Source organism: Saccostrea cucullata, unplaced genomic scaffold (assembly GCF_032062105.1).
Source record: "Saccostrea cucullata isolate Sc308-1 unplaced genomic scaffold, CSIRO_AGI_Scuc_v1 ctg6968, whole genome shotgun sequence".
NCBI classification, from domain to species: Eukaryota; Metazoa; Mollusca; class Bivalvia; order Ostreida; family Ostreidae; genus Saccostrea; species Saccostrea cuccullata.
The window spans coordinates 6697-12260 of NW_026928069.1; the positions used below are offsets into that span (position 1 = coordinate 6697).

Consider the following 5564-nt stretch of genomic DNA (forward strand, 5'->3'; position numbering starts at 1 on the left):
ATATATGTTCAAGTAAACCGTTACCTGTAAAAGTCGACAAGATCTTCCATTGCTTAATGGCAAATAATGCTTATAAGAGGACACAAGAATCTCTACCGGCAAGTTGTGGCGTCTCCATACGAGTGAAAATTCCCCAGAGGGACTTAAACAACATATTTTTACAATCATTCAATCGATTCTCCTCTGAGAGTGAGGCTTCGATTCTTTATTGTACCAACGTTTACAATGACATGGTACTTCGGTTTTCAAGGTCTCATCGGGGAGACACGTGTCTTTCACTTCTACTGACCTGTCAAAGAAACAGTCACTGTTATCGTCTAACAGGTTTGACGCGGAGCTACATATACCTACCAAACCCGTGGGCCTCCCCCAGTGTCAGGTACTAAAAATAGATGTTTGTATCATAATAGTTATTTTTACCTTTCAACAATTATAAATAGAAGTAAAGCAGAAGTTAACACGGTCGCGTCGAGAAACCACCCAATGTATATAATTACTGATTTTTCCTGAAACATTGATTATATATGTAAATTTTACAAATTAAGGAAAAGCGCTTCAGCTTCAAAACTGAAAAAAATATTACAGACTTTTTTTTTGTTTTGTTATTAAATCAAAATCATATTGTGCTATAACAATATTAAATGATATAAAATATTTGACACTTGCGTCATGTGTAATTTGTAATTATCATAAAGATGGAAGTCAAAACCGAGCACAAAAAAATAAATGATATGGGAATGCTGTATACGGTACATGGAATTCTATCAGCCTAGGACAATTTCGTTGATAAAACTTATAGAGAGTAAATGATAGAAACATTTTCCTTTCCCGTAAGATACTTTAAAAATGTTTTATATGGCATGACTTATGGAACATTCAATCAAACTCAGTTTTCATGTGAAATTAGATCACGCACGAAGAAAAAGATTTATTTAAAAATCGTAATGCTGCTCTTTCATTAAAGCAGGCTATGTTGCGTGTAACATGTTAATGGTGCGAAGCTTTTCTGCAATGTCACCGTTAGAACATATCTCTCATTATAATTCACGTCTTGTTTCACACATCTAATCCTTCCTCAGATGTCCAATGGCATTATCCATGTTATCTAAGAATAGCAAATGGTCGTGTGCTCAACCTTATTTTCTCATTGATTTTGGTCGGTCAATTCGTAATACTTTGTAAAGGTCTTTGAGTAAGGTTGATGTTCTTGTACCGGGGGTATTAAAGAATTTTTTTTCTTCCTGCTTTAAAGCGTCCAGTTGGTTGTGAAAGACAAAACATCATCGACATTTGGTATTTTTCATGGTTTTATAAGATTATGGAGCTCCTGCTCTGTACACGACTCGTAAATAGGCAAACGCCATTTTCGATATTACTGTCTACGATATAAGCACCAGGGTATCTTCGCATTTTTTTTTTACACCTGACTGCTATATTGTCATGGTTATCGGCGTGAAATGGCGATCCTAGTTCGTGCTGGTTATCTTGCATTAGCTTTGTTTACATTTAATAGCAGTTGCATTGTATATGTGTGTGTATACTGCACTGACCCGTACAACTATTGTAATCTTTGGTATCTTTATTCGCTGCATTAACTTATTAAAAGTGTACAGTTATTTTTTGTCGCCAAGGGCTGTTTAGAATACATCAGTCTACAATGAAGACAATTGATTACATTGAACAGTGACTAAGTCAGCCGCTCAATATGGACCCGGACCACAATTAGCTTACATATAGACTTATATAGTAAAAACATGTGCTTTATTTTCTTTGTAACTTTTTTTTTAAAATCTTCATTTCCAAAATATCTTTGACCACATGATAGAGCAATGTGTCAGATAAATATTCACATCCAGAAATAGGGGTGTTGAATGTGGAATTCCCTGGTTATTAATAAACTTCTGACGTCATGACCTCAGGATAGCTCTCGCTTGGCAAAAATAGTGTAAACAAACCAAATGAATGCTCTTTTCAGTTCTTATTTCTAGGCATAATTTTTGCTTGAAATGCACCTTGCTGCATATCATTGTAAACCTTAGACACTCTACTTTTATTCTATACCCCAAAAGTATCTAAAACATGTGAGCTATTTTTATTTTTATCATTGAAAGGGAGGCATATGAATTTCCTACATGTGCTACATTTTAGCCATTTGACCTTCACCCTTTAATTGTGGCCCGGATCCAATATGGAGGCATAAAATTCATTAAAAAATTTTAAGGCCATATTTGAAATCCTTAGATACTATTTAACTAATATCCAAGTTTGATTGAAATTGGTTGATATCTACATGTAAAATTACATATTGTGTATACTAAGGCAATACAGGAAACAAAATGGCAAAAAATGGCAAGTATGAAATTTTAAAATTGAAATATGTAAAAACTGTTAGACAATAAAAGGAACTAATTATTACAAGTAAGTTGTTGATACCTCTTAAACACACACACACTCTTAAATATGTAAAATACAAGATTTTTAGATTTCTAGGTAATTTGATGATCTGTACCCTATATTTTCATAAAATTTTCTTAAATTAAGAAATATAAAATCTATCATGAAAATTTGAGAGTGACAATAGGGGTAAACATTTAAAGTACATTTATTCATAAATCAAATGATGTATCATATTACTGATAAAAGTGTACATAACATTCAAAATAAACAGATTTTTAAGTCCACCCCCATATCCTTTTTCCTGACTGTGAAGAGGGGCCATGTGCAGCTGATTGGCTAAGAGTCTTTGTATAGGTAATCTTAATACCCTATGGGAGTCTGTTTTGACAGGTGATTGTCAAAGGAATATATTGCAGTAAATACCACTAAAATGTGTCCAAATAAACATTGTCATAATTCAATCTTACTTTCAAATCCACTCTTCACTACACATGAAAACAATGAAAGGTGACCGTAAAAGAAGAAAAAATCTTAATTTTGGGTTTAAAAAAGGGAACACTCGTTATATTAAGGCTCATCAGGCTACGTCAAATGTCGCAGGAGCTTCAAGTTCAGCGTCAAACATCCAGGGATCCCCAGAGACTGAGACAGCACATCCCCTTGCTGAAGGCCAGGAAAACATCTCAAGGACACCGATCCTTCGTCCCAGACCTGAGCCATGCCAGGAGCTAAAAAATGAAGAGACGTCTTATGAGTTTGAGGGAAACCGCATTGTTGACATAACATTGGTCTTGGAAATGTTTAATGATGCAGCCAAATGCCACTTTGACCAGGCCAAGCACTGGAATACTCAGGACAGAGGAAATGGGGGGTTGGATGGCAGAAGAGACTACTATGTACGGTATGTAATTTTCAGACAAATTACTATAAATTATACACTGAAATTCCTACCTTTAACAAACCTGGCCCTAATCCTGCCAGTATCAACTGGAACTTTCAGTTAGCCCTGCAGAACACCTCCATGGGGAATCGACGCAGTCGGGAAATGGTAGCTGCCTTGGACATTCCACCTCCTAACCGCAGTTCCATGCAAAGGGCCAGCAACCAGGTCAACACAGCCACTCTAGCCCTGAATAAAAAAGACATGGGTGAGAAGAGACAACTGGTTAAGGCCATCAACCAGGTCAAAGGTCAAGAACATCCAGAGGAACTGGACATTGCCATAGATGGACGCTACAACTCCATAACCTTCGGTAGCAGCAAAAAGCCAGGCTACATGTACAATGCATCACAAGCTTACGCCATTGCATGCGAGACCAACACCAACAAACAGTATATTATTGGCGCAGCAATGCAGAACAAACTTTGCTGGACTGGAACTTGGCTTCGAGGTAATGGTTATGATGTTCATTGTCCGGGGGGTCATGAAGACTGCACAGCTAATATTGAAATGTTCTCACCTCTTTCAGAGTACGAGATGGCTAAATCCATAGGCGAAGATCTGGCAGCGGACGGGTTCAAGGTGAAGCACGCCACAACAGACGGTGATGCCCGGTCAGCCCAGGGATTCCAAGATGCCATGCGAATTTTTCATCCAGACTGGCAAGTCACTCGACTGGCCGACCCAACCCATGTCAGCAGAGCCCAGTTCCGGCAGTGTCGCAGTGCCCACTTCAGCCCCGAGATGTTTCCCTGCAAAACAAGAATGAGGTTAGACCAGATGAGAAAAGTTTTTGCACAAGATGTAAAGGCCCGGTGCAGCTTAGTCTATAAGAAACTCATGGATACCTACACTGGAGACATCAACATCATCTGTAGTAAACTTCCTCTTGTCGTAGAAAGTACCATCCTCTGCTACTCAGGAGACTGTTCAAAATGTCGAAGGAATTCAGTGGTGTGTGAAGGTGGAGACAGACACAACTGGTGGAATCAGTCTTATATCCTCGCTCCGAACAAACTGACATCCCTGCACCTGAATGAAAATGACAAGCACTTGTTAAAAGTCATTCTTGAGATGCGACTTAGCCAAAGTGCCATTGAGGAAATGAAACTCAACACGTCAACTCAGAAATGTGAGGGTCTTAACAGAGCAGTCAGCGAAGTTTTACCTAAGCACACCAACTATTCAAGAAATGCTGAAGGAATCCTCTCAGCTGAGATTTTAAGACAAAACAACAGTCCGGGACTAGCAACATCAATGAAAGCAGCAGAGATTACATTGCCACTGTCCAGCCACACACATCAGTACCTAAAAAGCATTGACCAGGAATATGCCTACCGCAGAGAATACAGAAAGAGAAAAGCAGTTAAAAGGCGAGAAATGCAGAGAAAAACTACGCTAATGAAACAACATGCGGCGGCTAGAAAAGGAAAGACCAAACCCGGGTGCACCTACAACAAAGAGCAACTTGATCCCAAACCCACCAGCCTACAGTCCAAGGGAGGCAATCCAGAGGATCACACCTACTACCAGACATGAGTTGCCAAGACGAAGACAAAACGGCCCATCTCAGGGCCAACCAAATTATTCGAAAAGATACCTACTATACAAAGTCGTATAAGAAACGTGTAAAAATTAACACCAGGCCACAACCCAAAACTTCCACATAAATACATAAGACACATCATACACATACGCACACATGTACATACATACATACTTACTTACCGATCAATGTTTTTGTCAAAAACTACAAACTATATCCCCCCCATCTTCCTTGAAATGACAAACCCATCAACCCCCATTTCTATTTTAGTGAAAAGTACATATTTTTACACAACATCATATAATTTCCACTCACCTGAAATTATAAACTCCAATATACAACCTCTGCCTGCATGTGCAATTATGAGTCGGGCAAAGCCTGAATCCCATTTCCACGTGCTTTCCTGCAAAATAAATCCATGCACATGTTATAGTAAATATTGGCCCAATCACCACCTTCTTATTGCGCCTTATTTTGGGTGGGGGAAATCAATGGATAGCTTGTCTGTCATTTCCAATAAACACATCGTCTTTCATCTATGACTTCAAAGGGACCCCTTATTAAGAATACACATGCAAATACACATTACAAAACAGTTTTTCTATTTTTAAAAAGGAACTATCTTCGTGGTCAATGGATGCACTAATGTGACCTCTTTCACCGACACCAATTCCCCTGAAA

The 5564-nt window shown here is 38.5% G+C and overlaps 1 long non-coding RNA gene across 1 annotated transcript; it reads right to left on the reverse strand.

The window, feature by feature from the left end:
• Nucleotides 1-2660: 2660 nt before the first annotated feature.
• LOC134276297 (uncharacterized) lies at nucleotides 2661-5213 on the reverse strand. The gene is made up of 5 exons (XR_009994018.1): nucleotides 5199-5213; nucleotides 4190-4369; nucleotides 3858-4089; nucleotides 3349-3526; nucleotides 2661-3125 (listed from the first exon to the last, which is right to left on the reverse strand). It is a non-coding gene; the product is annotated as an uncharacterized LOC134276297 (long non-coding RNA).
• Between the last annotated feature and the right edge of the window lie 351 nt (nucleotides 5214-5564).